Consider the following 26,110-nt stretch of genomic DNA (forward strand, 5'->3'; position numbering starts at 1 on the left):
TCCATATGCCATGGGTGTGGCCCTAAAAAGACAAAAGACAAAAAATAAATAAATAAAATAATTACTGTAAATGTGTAAACCTTTTAGAATCTATCAAAAGCAACATTATTCATTTTAAGCTAATAAAATTTATTACTGAAGGTTTGCTGTCTCATTGGAAATAATTTAGGACAGGACTGATTTTATTTGCTATAGTGATATTTTATGTAAAGCTTGAACAGTTTTACAGGCTGGCTTTATGAGGTGGGTACTTCAGGGGCTGTTTATTTCTTCACTGTATGTTTTGTGAGATTTAATAGATGATGCCCCTTCATGGGTGATCGTGCCTTCGTTAGGTCTTGGTGCAGACAGCTGTGCTTCACAAAGACATGCCTAACAGCTGAGAGGATGCGAGGCATTGCGTCATCCCATTATGCCTTTCAGAAATATAAAGTGCTAGGACCGAATTCTTAGCTAGAAAGAAGTGTGACTGAAAGGAATAATTAAGCCATAGTAAACAGTTAATTATTTGGCCAACAGGGAGCTCACAGCTTTATTTCTGAGGCAGTAAAATTTGGAGAAAGGAGTAATGTCCTAGTCACAAAGAAATCAATATATGTCGCTCCCATTATTTTCAGAAATTCTACCAGTACGAACACCCACCAGGAGCTTATGGGACTGGAAACCTCATCTCTGGGTGATGTATGATATTTGAAAGTTTGAGAAATACAAATCTGCATCTTAAAAATGTACTGAGGAGGTTAGACATTACCCATTTGTTTCCCTCTATTGAGTATTGTATCCTTTGGTCCAATAGAATCTTAACATCTTCTGGATTTGGGACTACCTCCTGTCACTTAGACTATATATATATACACACACATTTATATATATATATATATATTTTGGTCTTTTTAGGGCTGTACCCACAGCATACAGAAGTTCCCAGGCTAGGGGTCTAATCAGAGCTACAGCTGCCGGCCTACACCGCAGCCATAGCAATGCCAGATTGGAGCTGCGTCTGCACCCTACGCATCTCTAGGTAATGCCAGATCCTTAACCCACCGAGTGAAGCCAGGAATCAAACCCGAGTCCTCAGGGACACCAGTCGGGCTCATTACTGCTGCACCACCACGGAAACTCCCTAGACTATAATTTTATACATTCTTTTTTTTAAAAAATTCTTTTTCATTATGATTTTTCATAAGGTGTTGAATATAGTTCCCCGTGCTATACAGTAGGATCTTGTTTATCCATTCTGTGTATAATACCTTACATCTGCTAACCCCAACGTCCCACTCCATCCCTCCCCACCTCTTTCCCTCTTGGCAACCACAATAGACTATAATTTTAATTCTTTTAATCTCAGTGAGGAGATAATTTCAGTGACTGAAATGATGGAGATTAGTCAGTGGATTTTATTTTTTTTGATTGACTGTGTTTTGGCTCTAGGTTAACACATTTATTTTTTTTCCCAAGATAACAAGTCTGGAGGTTGGCAATTCAGGATTGGTTCAAAGTACAACAGTGCAGGGCTCCAGATAGGCTTTTCTGCTAGTTTCTTGGCCTTTTCTCATGGTTGTCTGGGGTGGATAGAAACTGGTTACCAACTCTGGAGCTCAGAGCTCTCTAATGGTTTTCTATACTATGCCCATATTCTGTAGTCCCTTTATTAGACTTTCCCAAATTACCCAAGTTGAGTCCACTGTGTGTTTCTTCCTGGGGTCCTAACTCTCTTTTCGTCAGAGAGGAGCATTTTCCCCAGAAGCAGCACAGCCCCATCAGAATCCTTTTCTGCAAGTCCCGTTGGCAGAGTTTAGAGGAAGGTAGCCTCTGCTGATAAGGGTTTCACCAGCTCTTTATAAAGGGTAAAGATGAGGAGTTCCCTGGTGGCTCAATGAGTTCAGGATCCAGCATTGTCACTGCTGTGGCTCAGGTCTGATCCCTGGCAGCAGAATTTATGCATGCCATGGGTGTGGCAAAAAAAAAAAAAAAAAAAGAAGAAGAAGAAGAAAGGTAAAGGTGAAACCATATCCAAGGATCATATGTGTGTATTTTTAGCTTCTTCCTGAAGGTGGGATGCTTCAGTGGATTGAGAGATCATAAGGTCATGGAATGATCAAGACTGACCACAGAGGCATTTTCAGAGCTACTACCCTAGCCAATGGATAGGTTTGTTCTTTGTATTATTTTTCCCAGCATACGTTGAGACCTAGGGGAAACTTTACTCTTCATGCTGAAATGTCTCCAAACCTTGGCAAAATCCCATCAAGACTTCTCTTTTGCCTTAAAAGAAAAAAAAAATTTTACATAAAGCTGTTTTAGCTGGGATTTTGGCAGGTTACTTCAGTCAGGATTTTGACAGGTTACTAATTCTTTAGTTTGCTATCCAGAAAGTACATACCTTCCCCTCCCACCTGCTTCCATAAGAAGGAACAATCCAGGTTTGTGTGTGGTACAAGTTTGGCTACAGCTAAAGGTTCTCAGGCTCTAAAGGGGCATTTTACTGACGTGCTGTTTCATGACAGGGTTGTATTTTTATTATTATTTTTTAGTAGTAAAGTTCACCTTGGTCTGCCATGTTAATTGTGAACATGTTTACTATATTTTTGCCTTTAAACTCTGGTTAAAGAAGTTGTAATTTTTTTTTCTTGTGGTATAATTGACATATAGCGTTATATTAGTTTCAGGTGTACAACAGAATGAGTTGATACATGTATATATTGTAAAATGATCTCCATAATATCTATGTAGCATCCATCACACAGAGTTAACACTTTATTTTTTCTTATGATGAGAATTTTAAGACCCACTCTCTTAGCAACTTTCAGATACATAACAAATATTAGCATCAGTCACCATGCTCTACATTATGTACAGGTGACTTACTTATTTTAAAACTGCAAATTTGTGTCTTTTATCACCTTCATCTGTTTGACCCACCTCCTACCTCCTGCCTTTAGCAACTACCAGTCTTTTCTTTGTATCTGTGAATTTGTTTATTTGTTGGTTTTGTTTTAGATTCCTCATAAAAGTGAAATCATGGAGGACTTGGTTTTTTTCTTTCTGACTTACTTTGCTTAACATTGCCCTTAAGGTCCATTCCTGTTGTTACAAGTGGCAAGATTTCTTTTTTCACGGCTGCATTACACCCCCCACACATACCCACACACCCAGCATCTTCTTTGGTCATTCGTATATTAATGGACAATGAGGTTATTTGTATATTGGTTATTATAAGTAATGATGCAGCGAACATGGTGGTGCAGACATCTTTTGAGATAGTTTTTCATTTCCTTCTGATAAATATTCAGAAGTAGACTTGCTGGATTACATGGTGGTTCTATTTTAAATTTTTTGAGGAACTATCATGCTTTTCTCCATAGTGGCTGCCCCAGTTACATTCCCACCATGTATGAGGATTCCCTTCCTCCCCACATCCTTGCCAAGAATTGTTATTTCTTGTCTTATTAATGATAGCCATTTTAACATTTTAACAGATTTGAAGCCCTATCTCATTGTGTGTTCAATTTACTTTTTCCTGGTGATGAGCATTGTTGAGCGTCTTTTCATGTGCGTGTTGGCCATATGTATATAACAGAAAAGTGTCTGTTCAGATCTTCTGGCCATATTTTAATTGGATTGCAATTTTGCTATTGAGTTGTATGAGTCCTTTATATATTTTGGATATATTTTGGAGATTAACCCTTTATCAGGTATATAATTAATGGATATTTTCTCTCAGTTGGTAGTTTGCTTTTTTTTTTTCTTTTTTTTTTGCCATTTCTTGGGCTGCTCCCAAGGCATATGGAGGCTCCCAGGCTGGGGGTCGAGTCAGAGCTGTAGCCGCCGGCCTACACCAGAGCCACAGCAACGCAGGATCTGAGCTATGTCTGTAACCTACACCATAGCTCACGGCAACGCCGGATCCTTAACCCACTGAGCAAGGCCGGGATCAAACCTGCAACCTCATGGTTCCTAGTCAGATTCGTTAACCACTGAGCCACGACGGGAACTCCGCCTTTTCTTTTTTGTTGATAGCTTTTTTTGCTGTGCAGAACTTTTTGTTTGATGTGATCCCACATATTTATATTTGTTTTTGTTGGGTTTGTTTTCAGTATCAAATCCAAAAAAAAAAAAAAAAAGCATTGCTTAGACTGATGTCAAGGATCTATTGTATATGTTTTCTTCTAGGAGTTTTATGATTTTAGGCCTTGTATTCAAGTGTTCAGTCCATTTTGAAATAGTTTTCATGTATGGTATAAGACAGTGGTCCACTTTTATTCTTAGCCTATTGCTGTCCAGTTTCCCCAACACTATTTATTGAAAAAACTGTCCTTTCCCCGTTGTATATTTTTTGCTCTTACATCATACATTAATCGTAAATGCACAAGCTTATTTCTGGGTTCTCTTCCAGTCCATTGGTCTCTGTGTCTATTTTTATGCCAGTAACATGTTTTGGTTACTAGAGCTTTGTAGTATAGTTTGAAATCAGAAAGTATAATGCCTCCAGCTTTTTCTTTCTCAGGATTACTTTGGCTATTCGATAGGTTTTTTTGGTTCCATATGTACTTCAGGGTTTTTTTGTTTGTTTTTTTGTTTTTCCCCATTGCTGTGAAGTGCCATTGAAATCTTGATAGGAATTGCATTCAATCTATGTAAATAGTTATGGCTAGTATGGATATTTAAATAATATTCTTCCCTCATCTATGAGTATCTTTCATCAAAGTTTTGTAGTTTTCAGTGCACAGATCTTTCATTTCCTTGGCTAAATATATTCCTAAGTGGTGTTTGTGATGCTACTGTGAATGAGATGGTTTTCTTTATTTTTCAGATATTTTGTTAAAGTACAGAAACACAACTGATTTTTTTCTGTTGATTTTGTATTGTGCAACTTTATTATATTCTCTGCACAGAAAGACAATTTTGCTTCTTCTTTTCTGACTTGGATGCCTTTTATTTATTTTCTTGAGTGATTGTCCTCACTAAGGATTCCTAATACTCTGGTGACTAGGGATGTTGAGAGTGGGTGCTCTTGTCTTGTTCCTGATTTTAGAGGAAAAGCCTTTAGCCTTAAACTGTTGAGCATCATGTTAAGTGTGGACTTAACATGTATCACCTTTATTATGTTAAGGTATGTTCCTTCTTTACCCAGTTTACTGAACATCTTTATCATAAAAGGATGTATTTTGTCAGATGATTTTTCTGCATCTATTGAGATGATCACATGATTTTTATCTTTCTGTTAATGTGTATCACATTTATTTGATTGTGTTGAACTGTTCTTGCATCCCAGGATAAATCCCACTTGATCATGGTATATCATCCTTTTAGTGCTGTTGAGTTGCTAGTATTCTTTTGAGAATTTTTACACTTATATTCACCAGGAATTTTGATCTATAGTTCCTTTTTTGTGTAGTGTCCTTATCTGGTTTTGGTATCAGCGTAAATCTGGCTTCATAAAATAAGTTTTGAAATGTTCCCTCCTTTTCAGAATTTTGCAAGAGTTTGAGAAGAATTGGTATTAAGTCTTCTTTAAATGTTTGGTAGAAATCACCAGGGAAGCTGTCTGGTCCTGGAGATGGATTTGTCTCGTATTTGTCAGCTCTTGCTGAAGACTTTTCTTTCCAGCTTCTCCAAGGGTCACTTCTAACTTCTTCATACTGCTTTGTCATTCTTCTACAAGTCTTTATCCACAGCATGTCCCCCTTTCCACTCAGCTGCTTCTAATTCAAGTCTGAGTTGGTTGTGGCTTTTTAAAATACTTTTTATTCGTAATTATATATATAATATTTTTTATCGAATATAAACTAAAGGAGCTAGAAGGCAGGTAAGGAAGTTTGACAACTGTGTACCAGACACATCGGCTCCCTATATACTCCTTGTTTTAGCTGCAGATGAGAATCCCCTCTCCTTTCTCTTTTGTTGACTCTCTGGGTACCAACCAAATTTAATATGCTCAAAAGAAACCTGAACACTGGAGTTCCACTTGTGGTACAGTGGAAACCAATCCAACCAGGAACCATGGGGTTGCGGGTTCAATCCCTGGCCTCGCTCAGTTGGTTAAGGATCCGGCATTGCCGTGAGCTGTGGTGTAGGTTGCAGACCAGGCTCGGATCTGGCATGGCTGTGGCTGGCAGCTACAGCTCCAATTAGACCCCTAGCCTGGGAACTCCATATGCCATGGGTGTGGCCCTAAAAAGACCAAAAAAAAAAAAAGAAAGAAAGAAAGAAAGAAAGCTGAACACTGAAAAGAGGTCATAATTAGTCTTGAAGAAACAGTCTTGCATTATAAGATGAGATATTTAATGCCCAGTCTGAATAGCTGCAATTGAATTACTTCACTGGGTCAGAATTTTCCCAAGAACAGCCAAGTATTTTACTCACACATAGGATTCATCCAAGGGTAGATTTTAGTCTCTGTGCTGGATTGTAGTCTTCATTCTTGTTGCAGGTATTCAATCCTATTGTCTGCTGAATAATAAGATTTACTACCTACTTTCTGGCAGCTGTAGCCCTTTTCTTCCGACCATTGTTGGTTAGAACTTTTGAACGACATGGAAAAATGGTGGTGGGTGATTAAAATGCCTTCTGTCCTGCCTTTTTCTTTTTTAAAAATTTTTTCTGCAGCATATGGCATATGGAGTTCCCAGGCCAGGGATCATATCTGACTCACATTGTGACCTATGCCAAAGCTTCAGCAATGCGGGACCTTTAACCCACTATGCTGGGCTGAAGATTGAACCTCCGTCCTTGGTGCTACAGAGATGCTGCTGATCCTGTTGTGCCACAATTCCGGAACTCCTGTCCTGCTCTTTTAAATATGCTTAAATTGAAGTGAACATTGGGTTAATGAAAGAGCTTTTTCTTCTTAACTTACTAAGAATTTAAAAATCAAGAATAGATGTTACATTATGTCAAATACTTTTTATTTATTTTATTTATTTTTATTTATTTATTTTTTTGTTTGTTTGTTTGTTTTTTGTCTTTTTGCCATTTCTTGGGCCGCTCCTGCGGCATATGGAGGTTCCCAGGCTAGGGGTCCAATCGGAGCTGTAGCCACCGGCCTACGCCAGAGCCACAGCAACGCGGGATCCGAGCCGCGTCTGCAACCTACACCACAGCTCACGGCAACGCCGGATCCTTAACCCACTGAGCAAGGGCAGGTACCGAACCCGCAACCTCATGGTTCCCAGTCAGATTCGTTAATCACTGCGCCACGACGGGAACTCCCATTATGTCAAATACTTTTTAAAGTACCAGTTGATTTCTTTAAATTTGACTGATGTGAATTACCCTATTATAAATTTTTTAAAATGATTTTTATTTTTTCCATCATAGCTGGTTTACAGTGTTCTGTCAGTTTGCTACTGTACAGCAAGGTGACCCAGTCACACATACATATATACATTCTTTTTCTCACATTATCATGCTCCATCATAAGTGACTAGATACAGTTCCCAGTGCTCTATAGCAGGACCTCATTGCTTATCCATTCCGAAGGCAATAGTTTGCGTCTATTATAAATTTCTTAAAATTAAAACAATTGCTGAAAGAAGTCCAGTTTTATTGCATGCCGTTGAATATGATTTGCAAATATTTTATTTAGAGTGACTGCTCTGTTACCCCACCCCTTTTTATGGGGAGGTTGCCCAGTCTCCTGACACACCCTCACTTTGGGTCAAGCTCTTTCTTGGTGTGGAATGGATGGGACAGTTTGCCTTTTTCACACTAGCATGGAGGCATGTGGCTGAAGCGTAACCAAAATGCTGGGACTTTGAATCTTGCAAAGACAGAGAGGTTAAAAAGTTTTCACAGCTATGCCTGGTGGTCCAGAGTCTGACTGTAGCAGTAATGTGTGTCCTGCCATGGTGGGATAAAGGCAACAATAGAGGCAGGGATGTCAGTAGGAGCATCCTGATTTTAGAACTTGGTGTAGGTCATGGCTTCTGCAGCTGGGCCCTCCTAGCTTGTGCTCATTTTGTGAGGTTGGTTCTCCAAGTTTCCCATCCATTTTGTGACTTATCAGTATGCTTCCAGAAAGTTGCCTTTCAGCTTAGGTTTACTAGAGTTGCTTTCTGTGGCTTGCAATCACGAACCTGACTATAGGAGTTCTTGTTGTGGCTCAGTGGTAACAGATCTGACTAGTATCCACCAGGACGTGATACGATCCTTGGCCTCACTCAATAGGTTAATGATCCAGTGTTGTTGGAGCTGTAGCATAGGTTGCAGATGTGGCTTGGATCTGGCATTGCTGTGGCTGTGGCCAGCAGCTGCAGCTCCTCTTTGACCCCCTAGCCTGGGGACTTCCATATGTGCATATAAGAAAAAAAAAAAAAAAAAAAAAAAGAACCTGACTATGTAACAGCATGTGTGGCGAATGGACTTGCTTCAAGTCCTGTTCATAGAGGATGAACAAATCTTAACTCGAGTCCTAGTACTTTCAATTAATGGCTTTGGGCAAGTCACTTAGCCTCTCTGAACCTCATTTGTAAGACTTTGCTGACTGGGAGAAAGAGAGATGATGTATGCCAAATGTGTCATCTCAAATTAGGTGCTTGATGAATTATTGGTAATTAACATTATTTCCAAAATGTTCTGTTACAGGTCAGTAATTCTTTCTTTACAATTATGATAGCCAAAAAGTTCTGAAAACTTAGATTTCCGAAATAAATTATTTGGTTGTAAAACCCAGTCTGACTTGAAAACGTTTGAAGAAAAGACCTGACTGCGATCTGAGGCATTTTAAAGTTTTTTATTTATTGCAATAGTGTAAATCTTCACTTTTGCTTCAGGAATATTGTAGCTGTCCCAAACCCTCTGAAGATGTGTGAAATATATTGCATATGCCCCATAGTGTCTTTCTGGCAAGTTATTGAATCTCAAAATATATCTGGCCCCATGAGTTTTGGATAAGGGATTTGTGAAGAATGTTGAATTTCACTGATTCTCAGTCAGAGTATCGGATGGTCTGGGGGAGTTTTTCAAAACATGATTGTCCTCTCTCTCTGAGTGACTAAGGTTCTTGCCTCCCCAAAGGTAAACTCTGGCTGAATTGTGTGTAGATGTGTCTACGTGTAGTGGGGTGGTTTCTCTGGCTGTTTGGGTACTGAGGTTATGCCAGCATCAGAAAATTAATTAGGGACATTTCAGTCTTTGCCCCATGCTTTGTAATAGATGATGTGATGAGAGACCTGTGCTTCTTTGTGTATGTTAAACTATCTGAAGACAGTCTTTTTTGTTTTTTTCTGTTTTGAGGTTATTCTGTGAGAACTTGAATATACCAATTATTACAGAAGGTTTTTTTGTTTGTTTTTTTGGTCAGTTCTTTAAATTCATCCATTGGTCATTTTCAGGTGGTAATGTTATGGATGAGAAAAAGTAAGCATCTGTGGTTAGTTTCTGTTTTTATAGTTATTTGAACATTATCAAAATCATGAATAAAGTTACAACAACTAAGTAATGCTTTGCTAGTGAAAAACAAGTAGGGAGGAAAGAATCATTATATTTATTTGTTTATTTTTTATTTTACTTTTTGTCTTTTGTCTTTTTAGGGCCACACCTGTGGCATGTGGAGGTTCCCAGGCTAGGGGTCTAATCAGAGCTGTTGCTGCCAGCCTATGCCAGAGCCACAAGAATGCCAGAACCAAGCCACATCTGTGACCTACAATAAGGTCTTTATTTTAGGTGTTCAGAATATGTGGCAAAAGTATTTCAGCATTGCCAATTTAATATTTTACAGATTTTCTGCATAAAAGGAAGTGGTTAAAAAACTTCTCATTAGTAAGGATAACCTGACCCCCTTGCTGTACAGTGGGAAAATAAAACAAAAAAAAAACAAACAAAAAAAAAAAAACCCTTCTCATTAAGAATAAGTTTCCAGGAGTTCCCTTTTGGTGTGCAGGTTAAGGATCCAGTGTTGTCACTGCAGCAGCTTTGGTTATTGCTGTGGCGTAGGTTTGATCCTTGGTCCAGGAACTTCCACATGCTGTGGGCATGCCAGATCCTTAACCCACTGAACGAGGCCAGGGATCGAACCTACAACCTCATGGTTCCTAGTCGGATTCGTTTCTGCTGTGCCACTACAGGAACTCCAAGAATCATTATATTTAAATATAGATAGGTAGGTCCTCTGGGATAATTTTCTTACTTATTCTTAGTTATTCTTACTTATTCTTGTCCCTTCTTAAGCTAACTGTGGTTTTTCTTCGGGATTCAGTAGCATAGAGTTATAATCCTTTTTTCTTTCCTTTTCTCTCTCTATTTCTCTTTTTTTCTCATTTCTGTCATACAGAAGTTCCCTGGCCATGGACTGAACCTGTGCCACAACAGCAACCCTAGCCACAGCAGTGACAATGCTGGATCCTTAACCCACTGCACCACCAGGGAACTCCTGGGATAATTTTCTTATTGATCTTCAGTTTTTTCTGGTCCCTTCTTAAACTAGCTGTAGTTTTTCTTCAGGATTCAGTAGCATAGAATCACATTGTTTTCTAGTTTATGAGACCTTCTTAACTACTCCTGGGACTAGGGCTGAGTTCTCCACAATGGGGGACACTTTTGGTGACATAGCCGTTCTCCTTCTAGGGAAGATGATTAATCTGCTGTGAAAAGTAGATTTAATTTTGAGTCTAAATCATGCTACTACCTAAGATCATAAGATAGAGAAATTCTGTGGCTTTCAGTTTCCTTAAAATAATTGTCTCAAATTCTTCTGGGTCAGTGCTTTGAGCAAAAGGCAGCTCAGATGACCTCTCTCAGGTCTTGCAGCGTTGCAGTGACAAATCATATTTTGGCAAAAGTGGTTGATTCTAGATTTGGATAGACCATTATGCAGATCTCTCGCTCTCTCTTTTTTTTTTTTTTGCTCTTTAGGGATGCACCCATGGCACATGGAAGTTCCCAGGCCAGGGGTTGTATTGGAGCTGCAGCAGCTGGCTTATGCCACAGCCACAGCAACACCAGATCCAAGCCACATCTTTGACCTGAACCACAGCTCATGGCAATGATGGATCCTTAACCCACTGAGCGAGGCCGGGGGTAGAACTCACATCCTCGTGGACACTAGTGAGGCTCATTACCACTCAGCCACAAAGGGGACTTCCCATTGAGCACATATCTTGACAGCTCTCTTGCTAAATTGAGGAGAACGTAGTGTGTCTTTGGGTAAGGCTGGGATCAAAGGCTCCCTAATGTAAGAAATACTGCCCATAACTTTTCAGAATGGCTGGGTTTCATCTCAGAGTGTATGGGCTTTTCATGCACTTTTCTGCTGGGGTGATCTCTTGGTCCCTTTAGGTGAGAAAGTAGGCGTGGTTAGGCACAAGAACATGCCAGTTCTTCCCTTACCCTCGATTATGGGCGCACTCCCAGGAAGGTGGCCTGTGTGGTCTCAGCTCTTCTTCTCTTTCTGACATTTCTTCAGCCTTCAGCCTGGCCCTTGTGTTCCTCACCTCTTTGTTTCACCAAAACCAGTCCTTATGGAAGGAAGTTTTAGATTTTCATAGTCTTAGGAAAAATATTTTGATATTATGCCTTAACTTTATTTGTGGGTTGTAAGGTCTTTATTTTAGGTGTTCAGAATATGTGGCAAAAGTATTTCAGCATTGCCAATTTAATATTTTACAGATTTTTTGCATAAAAGGAAGTGGTTAAAAAACTTCTCATTAGTAAGGATAACCTGACCCCCTTGCTGTACAGTGGGAAAATAAAAAAACAAAACAAAACAAAACAAAAAAAACCTTCTCATTAAGAATAAGTTTCCAGGAGTTCCCTTTTGGTGTGCAGGTTAAGGATCCAGTGTTGTCACTGCAGCAGCTTTGGTTATTGCTGTGGCGTAGGTTTGATCCTTGGTCCAGGAACTTCCACATGCTGTGGGCATGGCCAAAAAAAAAAAAAAAAAGAAGAAGAAGTTTCCAGATTTATTTTTTCCTTTTTTAGAGCCACACCTGTGGTATGTGCAAGTTCCCAGGCAAGGGGTTGAATCGGAGCTGCAGCTGCTGGCCTACGCCACAGCCATAGCAACGGCAATGCAGGATCTGAGCCATGTCTGCAATCTACACCATAGCTTATGTCAATGCCAGATCCTTAACCCACAGAGCGAGGCCAGGGAGGCCAAATCCTCATGGACACTAGGTTGGATTCTTAACTCACCAGCCACAATGGGAACTCCTAGTTTCTCAAGGTTTGAGGGCAGAGGTCTATACTCTTTTGCCTCTGTTAATGTCCACTGAAAGCTGGGGACTTTCTTGGCTTCCATAGTGTTCTGGTCCCTCAGAGAATGCGTGTCTGCAGAGAGAGTGAGGGAGCACTGGTTTGGTGCTGGCCCACTGTGCTCTGTCCCTTTAGTAAAGGTGTTCTTATATGCTTACACCTGCTCACACCTGCCCCATAGGAGAACAGGTGAGGACTACAGGGAGCGCATCACAATGGAATGGTTTCCAGGTGGAGCCCCTAATGCAAAATTAGACTTAATTTTAAGTCAGAATTAGAAAGGACTGGAAAGGTCATAGTACCAGACTGATGCGCATTTAAGGATTTTAGCGTCATTCTCTAAAGAGGTGGAGGAGAACAAAGCAAAAAGCAGCGCAGAAAGCAGTCAGTCGAGGCTGGGGTGTGTTGTAGGCCCTAGAGTTAACATTATGTTGAGTGTCACCAAGGAAATACTAGGCTTGGCAAGGCTACATGGTGCCCTTCTATACTGAATAAAATTAGTTAGGTTGCTGGGACTCATGAATCATGGATGAAGTGTTAGAGCTAAAAATGGCCAGCAAATAACAGTCTGGAACACATGTAAAGGTCACTTCCATGTACTTGCTGTTCGCTGTATGTTGCAGTCAATGTTCAGTGGGCTGGTAGTTTTTGTTTTTGTTTTTTATTTTTAAATTTAATTTCATTTGATTTTAACTTTAATTATTTTGCCTCTTTGGGGCCGTACCTGTGGCATATAAGTACCCAGGCCAGGGGTCAAATTGATACTGTAGCCTCCAGCCTGCACCACAGCCATAGCAACGTGGGATCCGAGCCGCTTTTGTGACCTACACCACAGCTCACAGATCTTTAACTCATTGAGTGAGGCCAGGGATCGAACCTGGGTTCTCATAGATGCTAGTCGGGTTCATTACCACTGAGCCATGACTGGAACTTCCTTGTTTTTTAATTTTAATGAACATTTTAAATCTTTATTTTATTTTATTTTTTTGGCTTTTTAGGGCCACACATGCGGCATAGGGAGGTTCTCGGCTAGGGGTCAAATCGGAGCTGTAGATGCTGACCTACTACTCCACAGCCACAGCAACAAGGGATTTGAGCTGCGTTTGCAACCTATATCACAACTCATGGCAAAGCCGGATCCTTAACTCAATGAGCAAGGCCAGGGATCGAACCTGTTTCCTCATGGATATGAGTCAGGTTCGTTTTTCGGTGATCCACAACAGGAACCCCCCCACTTTTGTGTGTGTGTGTGTGTTTTTTTTTTTTTTTTTTTTTTTTTTTTCGTCCTTTTACCATTTCTTGGGCTGCTTCCACAGCATATGGAGGTTCCCAGGCTAGGGGTCGAATCGGAGCTGTAGCCTCCGGCCTACGCCACAGCCACAGCATCTCGGGATCCGAGCCATGTCTGCAACCTACACCACAGCTCAAGCAACCCTGCATCCTCAACCCACTGAGCAAGGCCAGGGATTGAACCCACAACCTCCTGGTTCCCAGTCGAATTCGTTAACCACTGAGCCACGGTGGGAACTCCCCCCCTTTTTTTTTAATTAAACGTTTTATTTTGAGAGAATTCACACATAGTTGTAAGAAATATTACGCAAAGTGATCCCGTATTCCTTTATCCAGTTTCCCTCGAAGGTAAGTTCTTGAAAAACTAGAGTCCAGTGTCAGTCACAGTCAGGGTATCAACATGGATGCAGTCAGTGCAGAACATTCCTGTCCAGGATGGGATCGTCTCTTCTTCCACCCTGAGATTTTGTTTCACTTGGTCTGGAGTGGAGCTTAGGTAGTGATTTTTTAAAAAGCTTCCCAGGTAATTGTAATGTGCAGCCAGAGTTGAGAGCTACCATTCTGCAGACCAAAGAAACCTTTAATGTTGACCATCACATTATAGATTCTTAGATTTTTAAAAAGCTTTGGTCTCACACTCAGTTTTCTATCTGTCCGTTCTCAGTGGTGGTGAGGAGATGTGAAAAGTCACAGGATGCGCTTGGCCCATCTTCCTGGAATGCCAGTTTTGCCTGATAGAAAAATTATGTTTTAAATTAACTTGCAAAAAAGGAAAAAAATCAAAACATCTTTTTTTTTTTGTGGGGAGGAGTAGGATATAAAATTTGCCTGCATTTTAAAAAAGGCAAATTAGGTAGGATACTAGAGAAAGCTCACATTTGCGGCGAGCCCTAGCACCAGGGATGGGTGTTGGTAGGGCTGTCTTAGTGGGATTGCTTAGGTGGAATTGTTTTGAGAGGTACTGTGAAGGCCTGGAAGGCAAAATACTGCAAATACTGCAGTCTCTGAGTGATGTTTATAACTCCTATTGTTAGGTAACCTAGGTGACTAGACTAATGCGGTGTTTTATGGTATGAATCATGTTTATTAGGAGACTTTACCCCTTTTCATCGTCTTTAACTGTTGAGAGTACTCATCCCCCTGAATACTGATGTTTCTTTTATACACACACACACACACACACACACACACACACACACACACACACACACGAACACATATCTTTAGGGGGTGGGGGGTGTGGTGATAAGAGTCTCATGGTTCTAAATTCTAAACTTAGGAAACACTTCTGCTCATTTTTTTGAGGGTTAAACCAGGGGGACTGTGAAATAATGAGAACATTCTCAGCTTTTTCGTTTCTAGCCCCCTTCACTGTCAGAGTAGATAAGCCTCTTTGTGTACGGCCGCAGTTTGTAACACCAGCTCAACAGTCTTGTTGGGCGCCTGTGTTATTCCACCGAGATGCCTCTGACATTTGAAGAATGTCATTTATTTCTGAATTGAGCACTCTTTCCACACTCATCATTCTCTTGGTGGGACATTCTCACAGAAGATGGGTGCTTCCTCCCCTGCGGGCTTGCACTTCGGCAGAACTGACAAGTGTATACATGAGTTGTTCTCTTTACCACATACTCAGTGAAAAACGAATGTTTTCTCTTCTCCACATACTAATCTGATTTTTTGGCAGTGATCCAAAACTAAATGGAAACAAACTCAGGTAATTTCAGCTCTATAGAAACCCTATAAATATTCACTTCAGCGTTTCTCCGTTAAAACATAAAAGTTGGATACTCTCTTTATGTTGAATCGTGGACTTCTCTGTTGACTGCAGTTGTTCTAATTTATTCCCAAAAAATAAATACATAAAAGGAGCCTTCGAAGAGACAGTATAGCTCAAGTGGTTGAGAGCCTGGGGACCATGGGCAGACTGGCTAGTTCTGATTCTGCCCCTGTTGCTTGCTGGTTACTTAGAGTTTTTTGTATCTCGGTTTCCCCTTCTATAAAATGGGAATAGGATTTTGATGAGGATGACATGAGTTAATACATTGAAAGCTCTAAAAACAGTTCATGGTGTGGATGAGCAATGTCACCTGCTGTATCAGTAAATAATGGATGTTGGGGCCATCAAGCTAGGAGCCACTGCAGCCAACTGCTAACTGTACAGCCTGAGGGCATTCATGATTGAGAAAAATAGGATAATGGTCCTAGATAGTTAAGGTGAATATTAAAAGAATGAGTTTCTTTTCTATAGATAAATTCATTTATGCCATATATTAGATTCCAGACATGTGATGTCTTATGGTGTTTGGCTTTCTCTAACTTTACTTGGCCTGAGAGTCTTTATTTCCATCCATGTTGCTGCAAATGGCATTATTTTGTTCTTATTTATGGCTGAGTAGTATTCCATTGTGTATATATAACACATCTTCCTAATCCAGTCCTCTGTCGATGGACATTTGGGTTGTTTCCATGTCTTGGCTATTGTGAATAATGCAGCAGTATGTGTGTTTGACTGGGTCACTGTGCTGTACAGTAGAAATTGAGAGAACACTATCAACCACCTATAATGGAAAAAACAAAAGTCATTAAAAAATAAAAATAAATAAAGGAGGGGAGTTCCCGTTGTGGCTCAGTGGTTAACAAATCCCACTAGGAGCCATGAGGTTGTGGGTTCGATCCCTGGCCTTGCTCAGTGGGTTATGGATCTGGCGTTGCTGTTAGCTGTGGTGTAGGTTGCAGACGTGGCTGAGATCCCGCATTGCTGTGGCTGTGGTATAGGCCAGAGGCTATAGCTCTGATTCAGCCCCTAGCCTGGGAACCTCTATATGCCACGGGAGCGGCCCAAGAAATGGCAAAAAGACAAAAAAATAAAAATAAAAATAAATAAATAAATAAAGGAATGATTCCATTGAGCTCAGACTCTTGTATATTCCCACACATAGAAAGGTGCTAAATGGGAGTTCCCTTTGTGGTTCAGTGGAAAGGAATTCGACTAGTATCCATGTTCAATCCCTGGCCTCGCTCAGCGGCTTAAGGATCAGACATTGCCGTGAGCTGTGGCATAGGTTGCAGGTGAGGCTCAGATCTGGCGTGGCTGTGACTGTGGTGTAGGCTGGCAGCTGCAGCTCCGATTTGACCTATAGCCTGGGAACTTTTCTATGCCACGGGTGTGGCCCTCAGAAGCAATAAATAAATAAAGTGCTAAATGCATGAACTTGAGATATCTGGTTTTCTTTAATTAACAGTAATATTTTGATGTTCTGACTGCCTGGTGTTTGTTGCAGAACTCCCACATGTCCTGGCTCTTCCCTAACCTTTTTGGAGCAGTCCCCCAGAGCTCTCTGCGAGGCTGTGTCCAGGCTTAACGTTTTCAGTTACGTCCACCAAATAAAACATAATTCTCAGCTTTTAGGTTGTGTAATTTTTTTTTTTTTTAGTTGACAATGGCATATAACAACCAGTGCTCAATAAATTGGCTATTTTTATGTTTACATGGATATACAATATAGATGGCTATCCATTTCTGCACACTTGACATATATGTGAAAAGAAATATAATTCCAGGTTGGGTGATTGGTGAATTTGTACCTGTAACTTCCCATGCCTGGGATATTCCCCTCTTTTTATGACTAGTGCACCCTCAGCTCAGATGTCCCCTCCTGGAAGGGCCTTCCTTATCATTCTGTTCTTTTCTTCCTCATAATACCACTGTGGATAGTTATGTATTTACTTGTTATTGTCCATATCCTCTACTAGACAGTAAACTCCGTGAGGGCCATGTTGCAGGCTGATTTAAGTCAGTCTGGCCTTCCAGCATTGCTGGGTTCTTTTGTTCACTATTAGAGGGCTTCAGAATCTAGAACGAGGTGCATGCTCTACAACCCTCCCTCCAGTTGTTTGCTTCCAGCTGGTAAAGAGCAATGAAAGAAATTTCTGGTCTTAATTCTGCCAGGTTTATAGTCATTTACTAGAAAGCCGGCACAGTAAAGAGCCACATACAATCTTGTCACTGTGGATGAGTTCCCTTTCTGTCCTTGGGGGCTCTGAGTAGCACTTTCAGGTAAGGTTCCTCTAGTACAAGCTCAGTGATGAGGTTCTGATGATGAGGCCAGGCCAGTGAACTCTGACTCATGTCCAGCAAGAGTCTCCTGAGCAGTGGAGAGAAGCAAGATGAGGCTTCCAGATCTTGAGCTCTACACTGCAGGTGTTGCTTTTTTTTTTTTTTTTTTTTTTTTTGGCCTTGCCAGATTTTATGATTTCTTGCTTCTGCTGGGATTGTGGAATCTGTACAATCTTAGCTATCCACATATCTTGGACACCACTCTTTTCACAAATGAAAATTACTTCTAATTACTTTGAACAGCCCCTTTGCTAATTAACAAACCTTTTGTTGTGTCTTACAATAATGATATTTAAAGTGCTCAGCAAGAGTGTGAACTCCTGATAACAGTACTGGAAATGCTAAGTAATGGCTGCCAGGGTGTTGATAAGTCTAAATGTAAATATGTATACAATATGCATTGTTTATACCAGAGTTTTCTTGAATTTCAGGAAATGCAATAGATGAGGACCTTCTCTGTTTTATTTCCTACAGTATCTCCATCTCTTAAAATACTGCTTAGTGCATGATAGGTGTTACACGAGTGAATAAAATTATTTCTGATAGGAAAAAAATTTATGTTCCAAACAACTAGTTTACAAACTTTTGAAGCGTATTGACTTTGAGGATTTGTAACTTGAAAAATTGACCCTTTTAAAGAATTTCGTGCCATTTTTATTGAATCTAGATCAAGCCAGGGATTTGGTTATGATCAGTCAAATACCTAATTTGATTAGGAGGCCGTTTTATGAATATGGGAAACTGAGCACTGCCATTAACCATACATAATGCTTCAATATGCTGTGAAAATGACAAAACGAATATTTTTTAAAAAGAAAAAAATTCATAAAATCCAAGAAGGATATACAGTGCCACTGACAGAGTAAACCTGAATTGAGGAATTCCTTAAGGATGGGAAAATTTATCAGTTCTGTAGAGGAGCAGAAGAGCTAAAAAATGAACGGGGATTTCTACAGAGGTGGAAACCATTCTGGAGACCTGCATCCTGAAGAAGGGGAGCAGCAGAAGCATGTCGGCACCCTGGGGTGCTCATCAGAGGTTAATGCAGGGCTTAGAGGCCAGGGAGCCTTCCCCAGCTTTCAGTAGCTTCTGCCCCAGGCTAAGTGGGCCTAGGTGGTCTGTGCCCAGGTGTCCTCTAGTTCCATCGGAAAGCTGGGGACACTTCTCTCTCAGCATTCCTGCTGCCTGCCTGAACTTTCCGGTGGCCCTGCTGGGTATTTCTCAACATTTCTTCAGATGTCTTAAGAATTGGGAGGAGTTCCCGTCGTGGCTCAGTGGTTAGCGAATCTGAGTAGGAACCATGAGCTTGTGGGTTTGGTCCCTGACCTTGCTCAGTGGGTTAAGGATTTGGCGTTGCCGTGAGCTGTGGTGTAGGTTGCAGAGGTGGCTCGGATCCCGCGTTGCTGTGGCTCTGGCGTAGGCCCTAGCCTGGGAACCTCCATGTGCTGCGGAAGCGACCCTAGAAGAGGCAAAAAGACAAAAAAAAAAAAAAAAAAAAGAGAAGAAAATATTAAGTGAATGAATAAAAACAAAACAACAACAACAACAAAAAAAACCCCAAAAAACCTAGCATGGCATGGTGTGCTCATCATAGAAAGAAGTGGTTTTTGAGCCCCAGATTTGTAAACGGTCTGTATTCAGTGCTGTGTAGAAACAGGTCAAGCAATATGAGGAGACTGACCTTTCTCAAGCAGTGGAGCACATGTGAATGAATGAATTTAGCTCTTTTGGAAGTCATTTCATGAACCATTATTGCCTAGGATTTAACTAGGATCCTTTTGTCTTAAATCATCATTTAATATAAATATAGCATTTGAAAGTAAAGTCACAAGATTTATGACTATTTCAGATAAACTCCTAAACTTATTCATTAAAGAAATATCAAGATCTGATTATGCAGCTATTCCTTTACATCCCTGAACCAGAGAATGTTTTCCAGACAAATAATCCTCCTTTGAAAATGTATTGCCGTGGAAACAATGAAATATGCTAATCTTATTTTTATTACAGTTATAACTAGGGAAAAGATATTGTTCTCAGGGTTCATCAAAGCTTTTACCTCCAAGAAATTCTTTTTAGATCCTTTTTTTACTTGTAATTTGATGCACATCTAAATAATATTCAAAATACCCCTCACATGTTTTTAGTCATACTACCTTTTGCTTTAAGTCCAGTTGCTTTCATTAAGTCTCTGACTCTGTAAACATTTCTTGCATCTCTGAGCCTTGCTTGGCACTGAGAGTACACCATGAAGTAGGACAGTGTCCCTGCCCTCTGGCAACTTACAGGCTGTGGAGGTACCACGCAAACAGGTGGTTTTAATTCATGAAAAGGAGGCCTCCTAGAGGAGATGTCTCCTGAGACCAGGAGAGTGAATGTGATTCTCAGGGAAGGAAACATATGAGGAGAATTCCACAGAAGAGTGAACGGCATGAGGAAAGACAGAGCTATGATGTAGTACTAGGGAACACATGCCGGTTACAGCAGTTGGTTCTGTATTACTAGAAAATGACACCCAGGAGTTCCCGTCGTGGCGCAGTGGTTAACGAATCCGACTAGGAACCATGAGGTTGCGGGTTCGGTCCCTGCCCTTGCTCAGTGGGTTAAGGATTTGGCGTTGCTGTGAGCTGTGGTGTAGGTTGCAGAGGTGGCTCGGATCCCGCGTTGCTGTGGCTCTGGCGTAGGCCGGTGGCTACAGCTCCGATTCGACCCCTAGCCTGGGAACCTCCATATTGCCGCGGGAGCGGCCCAAGAAATAGCAACAACAACAAAAGACAAAAAAAAAAAAAAAAAAGAAAAAAGAAAATGACACCCAGTGTAGACCAGGTGGGACCTGGTACTGGGGAAATACATGGTTCTGAAAAGGGATAACCTTTATGCTCTAAATGCAGAGTTAATGGAAGGGTATCTTAAGGGTTTTGACAGCCTTACTAATAGACATTTGTGTTCTCAGTGTATCTGGCAGGGCTGTGTCAGCGCAGTGAAATTAAGGAGATTCAAATAGAACCAGTAAGTTCTGCTGGGAAACTTTACAGTGGTCCAGGTGAGCAATAGTAAGAACTTGAACTAGTCCTGGAAAATCTGCGTGGAAAGGAAGAGGGAATGCGTTTTAAAAATATTTAGGAAATAAGACTTGCAAAATTTGGAAAATGAGGAAAGGAGGAAGAGGTTAGGATGATTTCAGACTGCTGGCTTGCCAGACTTATGGTGACTAGGGTACCCTTGGGGCATTCATGTTGAGTCTGAATCACCGTAGACATCAAAGCTGCCATATAAGTATATTTGTGTAGCTGGAGAAAAGATTTAGGGAGCCTTCAGTGAAAGGTAAGAGTTAGAACTGTGGAAGTGGATATGACTGTCTACTCCAATGAGAGCTTGGAAAGAGTGAGAAGTGGGCAAGGGAGTGAGAGGGGATGGAAGACAATTGGAGACAGAGGGGTGAGAAGGCAGAGAGAAAGAATGAGGCAGTAACAAAAGAGAACCCCTGGGAACAGCAATGTTTCAGGTGTGGGCAGAGGAACACTGAGAAAACAACAGTCAGCAGGAATGGTCACAGAGCTCTGGAAGAACTAGAGGAGAAAAAGTTACATTATAGTAACCTTGGTCAGTGGTATCAAACATGAGAGGTCAGTGGTATCAAACATGGCAGAGAAGGCCAGCAAGACACAGGCTGAAATATATTCATTGGATTTGGCATCTACAAGAAATTGGTGTCCTTCTCGAGAGCAGGTGTAGTAGAATGGTGGTGTCTGGCCTTGGCTCAAAAAAGGAAGGGTTAGGAAGTAAAGATAGAGGAGTCCAGAACACCCATTGTCTTTCAAGTGAGAAAGAGGAAAGCAATGGGGTACAGCTAGAGGGGCCAGGGAGATTTTTATTGTTTTGTTTGTTTTGTTTTTGTCTTTTTGTCTTTCTAGGGCCTTACCCGCCGCATATGGAGGTTCCCAGGCTAGGGGTCCAATTGGAGCTGCAGCCGCCAGCCTACACCACAGCTCATGGCAACACTGGAGCCTCAACCCACTGATCGAGGCCAGGAATCGAACCCGTGTCCTCAAGGATGCTAGTCTGGTTCATTAACCACTGAGCCACGATGGGAACTCCTTTTTTAAAAAATTTTTAAATGATTTGAGTGACTAAAGTGTATGTATGGACTGGGAAGAGTTAGTTAATGGGACAAGAGGGTGGTAGAAAAGAGGGGACAAAGGGTGGGGCAGAGGAGGTGAGAGACGGTGGTGCCAGCTACACTATGGAAGGAATGGCATCCAATAAGAGACAGTCCGTGGTTTTGAATCAAAAGTGAAGTCGGAATAGAATTATTTTACAAGTGTAGGCAGAGAGATGAGATGGGTATGAAGATGTTTCATTAAAAGGCCAATCTGCTCTAAAAAGTTACTTGCCAGAGTTCCCGTCATGGCGCAGTGGAAACGAATCTAAGAACAATGAGGTTGCGGGTTTGATCCCTGGCTTTCCTCAGTGGATTAAGGATCTGGCATTGCTGTGAGCTGTGGTGTGGGTTGAAGAGGTGGCTTGGACCCCGCGTTGCTGTGGCTGTGGTGTAGACTGGCAGCTGCAGCTCCAATTAGACCCCTAGCCTGGGAACCTCCATATACTGCTGGTGTGGCCCTCAAAAGACAAAAGACGAAAAAAAAAAAAAGTTACTTCCCATACCTTTGAGCTAATAATTGAATGATAAGATTAGTAAAAGCCTTAAAAGTTACAAAATTGTTTATTGTTTGCTGCTTTTAAATTATTTTATATCCTCAGTTTAATGAGCTATTTCCCCCCTGAGGTAGTCTCTGTACAAACCCATTTTGATAAATTAATTATTAATCATTTCCTTTCACAAATGACAATACCAAATCATGTGTTTTGTGTTCCTGGTAAGGTGAATGTAATAGCTCATTGCCACCCCACTGCAAAGATTTGATTGTGGGTAGTAGATATTCTTTATTTGATGGTGCAGGCCATTCATGATTAGTTAAAATAGGGACTTGGAAATTTTTGATAGCACAATCATAAAGAACTGTAGAGGTCTTTCCCATGGTCCCTCAACCTTTCATATTTTCATCGTACCTCTAGGGGAGGAGTGTGTGTTTTTATTAAACACAAAGGCATTTGTACACAGCACATTCAGTTCATGAATTTCTTAAGCACTTACTGTGTTGGGTAGTGCAGTGTTGGTCTAGGAGGAGGTCAGAAGAAACAGGGAGGCATCTACCTGTCTTGGAAGGAGCTGCCATGTGGGGAATGTGGAGTGGAAGGTTCCAAAGAGAAGGAGAGCAAGGGCCCCAAGGCAGCAAGGCAGGGGGGTTTTGGGGAGGGGAGGGCATGGCAAGGAAGATGTATGCAAGTCGTGGGAGATATGGGAAGATAAACCTGGTGTTTATATAAACATGGAAGGTCTAGTGCTTCATTAAAGGTCTCAAGACAACTATTTTTTATGGGCTCTTAAGCAAGACAAATTCTTGGAAGAAGTGAAGTGAAATGCACGTGAAGTTTTATTTTGTTCTCAATTAAAAGTAGATTCAAGAACCAGCTCTGGAGCTTATGACCTAAGTATTAGGCAGGATGATCCAGTGGTTAGGTTCTTCCTTGTTAGAACATAGGCCCTGGCCTATGACCACAGGTGCGCACTCTGACCTGTATAGACAGGGGTGTGGGGCAGAGCTGCGGGGTCATTGTGGGTGCATTTGAGTCTTCCCTGAAGTAGCGTTATGCTGTGATGGACCCAAGTTCCATCCTGACCAGTAGATGAGGTGGTCCTGTTGCATCTCTTCATTCAGATGTACCTCCAGGGCTTGTTAGGAGGTTTGTGTGGGACTTAAGATTACTTCTGTAAATTCCCTCTTCCAGAGTTCAGAGTACAGTAGGAGTGAGAAGACACACAAATATCAAAATGCAAATAGCTCTCTGAAGGGTGCCTTCCTTTCCAAGCTGCTTATCTTTTTTTTTTTTTTTTTTAATTTAAATTTAAAAAAAAATTTTTTTGTCTTTTTTTTTTTTTTTTTTTTTGCCTTTTCTAGAGCTGTTCCCATGGCATATGGAGGTTCCCAGGCTAGGGGTCTAATCAGAGCTGTAGCCGCCAGCCTACACCAGAGCCACAGCAACGTGGGATCCGAGCTGCGTCTTTGACCACAGTTCACGGCAATGCCAGATCCTTAACCCACTGAGCAAGGCCAGGGATCAAACCCGAAACCTCATGGTTCCTAGTCGGATTCCCAACCGCTGCTTATCTTTTATTCGCCCTTCAAGATCCATTCTCCATCCTAATCCATTTCGCCTTGTGCCCTGGGACTCTGACCTATGTGGACAACAACAACTCCTTTGCCTTCTGGTTTCTGGTTCTGGCCAATGGAAGGGTCTTTTGCAGGGTGGGCGGGAGAGTGAGGTGGGGAATGTCTGTCCTCTAATCTCGTCATGTAGCCCTTTCCCAGTAGTTGTCCCACGATTTCAGCAGTTCCTTCCTTTCCTTGTTTTTCCAAATCCAGTGTGGAACAGCTTCCCGTGGTTGCCCACAGCAGGGTCCTGTACCATCTCAGATTGGTTCCTCTGCCCGTATCTTTGTAGATGCTCCTCGATTAACCTCATCTACTCTGTTGGTAATGCTCTTTCTTACTGGGACCTGACCCCTTTCTTTTCTTTTTCGAAAAGTGGTTAGAGACAGATAGGCTGCAATGAATAGATCTGGAATTTAAAAAAAAGAAGAGAGTAGGGCAAAGGTAAGGAGTGGCAGGGGGCACTAGTTAGTACAGTTCCTATGGTTGAACTCTTTAAGTGTGGGGCATAATAGATGCTAGGTGAATTTTCTCACAGCTCCCCTCAAAGGTTTCCTTGCTCTTAATCTTTCTGAGGCTCACTTTCCCCAGGGTCCTTGTGATTTGTCCCCCAGAAGCTTAATTTCCTATTTTCTTTTATTAGCTCAATGAATTTTATTACATTTATAGTTGCACAGTGATCATCACAACCCAATTTTATAGCATTTCCATCTCAAATCCCTAGCCCATCCCCCGACCCCAGCTTAATTTCCTATTGCTTAGGTTCTCTACCTGCAGACTGGAGTTTAAATTTAGAGTTTGCTTCATCCCAGAATAGTGCACTTTTTGTTGAATAAATGGAGAGATAAGGGCCAAAATTTTTGCCTTGTGCTTTTTGTGCAATTAGAAATCTTTGAGTTGAACATTTTGAAATCTGATATTTTCAAAACCAAAGCCTTCTAGGAAAAACATAAGACAAATGGAGGGACATTCCTCAACTCAGTACCTGTCAAACCTGTCAAAATTATTAAATGTAAGGAAAGTTTGAAAACCTGTAACAGACCAGAAGCTAAGGAAATGTGATGACTGAATGTAATATGGTATTCTGAATAGAGTCTCCGACATTAAGTAGTGAAATTAAATATGATAGGGAAGATAAAGTTTTTTTTTTTCTATGCACAGTATTTGAGGAAAATAATATTTGGACCCCAAATGAAGTACAGATTTCATGAATCTTCTACACAATTCAGGCCTATTAAGATTCCTTCCTTTTCTTGAGAATATTCATTCATAATTCAGCATACATTTATTTAATACGTATTTTTTTGCCAAGAACTGGGCTATGCTTTGGAAATACAGTAATAAAGGCAGGCAAAGTTGCAATTGATATTTATTTTAATTCTGTATGTGAATTTATTTTATTTTGGATATTTATTTTAATTCTGTATCTGAGATTTATTTTATCCCAGTGCATAGTACTGTATGCTCACATTAAGTGCTAAAAGTTCTATGGATATAAGAATATATTTTAAAAATTACCTTTTTAGACAATAAAAGTATGATTTTACAGTTTATGTTCAATTTAAAAAATGAGGCTAGATTGAGGGATTATCCTTAACCTTAGAGATTGAAATTATGAATGGAGAAATATCGGTGTTTACATTTATTTGATGTAGTAGAGGAAGAGAGCGGCATTCTCTGGTATGATTGCCTTTCGAGTACGATACGTATGAGAAGAGAAAAATCCCTCCCCCCCTTTGAGTTTCTTACACTATTTGTCTTACTTCCAGTGAGAATGTACTCATATTATGGTGTCTATTGAGTAGGAATTTGGTAATAATGCCAATGTTACTGGTGAAAAATTCAGTCGTGTTAGCAGTGATTCCAGATCAGTAGGATAAAACTGCAGTTTAAGCATTGTAACTGTGAACATTGATAAATGCTCAACATGTAATAAATTTATGCATAAAAATATTGGCACAGGTTCAATATTAACTTTTCTAGAGTCCATTCCGAATTTATTGCTTTTTGGAAAGTAAAATTCATTATTGAATGTGTTTTTGGAAAGTTTCACTCTAAAAACTTACATGCAAATATAGTATAAATGGTTTCAGTGGTGAAAGTGCATTTTTGAAGTGGGGAAAACACTAACATGCACTTTTCGTAGAAATTGCTGGATGTGCATACAGCTGTGTTGTCTAATAGTTTAAGTTTTTAATTTTAAAATACTTAAAATTTTAGAGTAAGAGTTCCTGTC

The 26,110-nt window shown here is 40.7% G+C and overlaps 2 long non-coding RNA genes across 7 annotated transcripts in view; both read left to right on the forward strand.

Annotated features, from left to right (window-relative positions):
* The window catches only part of LOC100739170 (band 4.1-like protein 4A), a 269,965-nt gene that overhangs the window by 31,807 nt on the left and 212,048 nt on the right, over positions 1-26,110 (forward strand). Inside the window, exon 3 of one of the 6 annotated variants that reach the window (XR_014838559.1) lies at positions 618-681. The exons of the other annotated variants lie outside the window; for them this stretch is intronic. This is a non-coding gene — a long non-coding RNA (band 4.1-like protein 4A). The remainder of the gene's footprint in view (positions 1-617; positions 682-26,110) is intronic. 6 annotated transcript variants of the gene reach the window in all.
* LOC146405679 (uncharacterized) lies at positions 7,201-11,890 on the forward strand. The gene is made up of 2 exons (XR_014838581.1): positions 7,201-9,666; positions 11,553-11,890. It is a non-coding gene; the product is annotated as an uncharacterized LOC146405679 (long non-coding RNA).

The sequence above is a fragment of the Sus scrofa genome, chromosome 2 (genome assembly GCF_054392235.1).
Source record: "Sus scrofa isolate SSC_HxYL_T2T_F1_AM1 chromosome 2, Sscrofa_HxYL_maternal_Yorkshire_Landrace_v2.0, whole genome shotgun sequence".
In the NCBI taxonomy this organism is placed as follows: domain Eukaryota; kingdom Metazoa; phylum Chordata; class Mammalia; order Artiodactyla; family Suidae; genus Sus; species Sus scrofa.